Below are 1,067 nucleotides of genomic sequence, written 5' to 3' on the forward strand. Positions count from 1 at the left end.
GATTCGAACCCGCCACCTTAGGTGTATATGGCTGGTGCCTTAGCCACTTGAGCCACAGGCACCGAGCCACATCTGGCTATTTTTGGTTGCAGTTGTCATTGTTGCTCAGCAGACCCAGGCCAGGTTCCAACCTGCTACCCTAGGTGTTTGTGGCCAGTGTCCTCACTGACTGAGCTACAGGCGCTGCCCTCATTTAAGCTTTTTTGGCAGTTTTTGGCAGGGGCCAGGCCTGAACCCGCCACCCTGGGTATAAGGGGCCAGCACCCTACTCCTTGAGCCAGAGGCACAGCCCTCATTTAAGCATTTTTAAGTGTACAGTTCTATGACACTAAGTATACTCATCATTGTGCAGTTATCACTACCATCCATCTCCATAACTCTTCTATCTTCCCAAACTGAGCTCTGTACACAGGGAGCAACAACCCCTTTCCTCTCCCTGCAGACTCCTGGCACCATGCTTTACTCTCTGTCTCTACCTATTCTAGATCTCATGTATGTGGAATCACACTGTATCCACTTTATCTCTCCTTTTCTTTCTAGCCCGAATCACTAAGAACAATGTCTTCTTTTTCTTTTTTCTTTTTTTTTTTTGTAGAGACAGAGTCTCACTTTATCGCCCTCAGTAGAGTGCCGTGGCATCACACAGCTCACAGCAACCTTCAACTCCTGGGCTTAGGCGATTCTCTTGCCTCAGCCTAGGCACCTGCCACAATGCCTGGCTATTTTTTTTTGGTTGCAGCCATCGTTGTTTGGTGGGCCCAGACTGGATTCGAACCCACCACCTTAGGTGTATGTGGCTTGCGCCTTAGCCACTTGAGCCACAGGCGCCAAGCCTTGTTATTGTTTTTGTTTGTTCTGTTGCTGAGGTTAGAGTGCAGTGGGATCATCATAGTTCACTACAACCTCAAACTCCTGGGTTCAGTTGATCCTCCTGCCTTAGCCTTTTGAGTAACTGGGTCTATAGGTGCCCATAACTATGCCTGGCTAATTTGTGTAATTTTTGTAGAGACAGGTTTTTTTTTTTTTTTTTTATGGCTTGGGCTGGGTTTGAACCCACCACCTCTAGC

Source organism: Otolemur garnettii, unplaced genomic scaffold (assembly GCF_000181295.1).
Source record: "Otolemur garnettii isolate 467f Iridium unplaced genomic scaffold, OtoGar3 scaffold00049, whole genome shotgun sequence".
Lineage (NCBI taxonomy): Eukaryota > Metazoa > Chordata > Mammalia > Primates > Galagidae > Otolemur > Otolemur garnettii.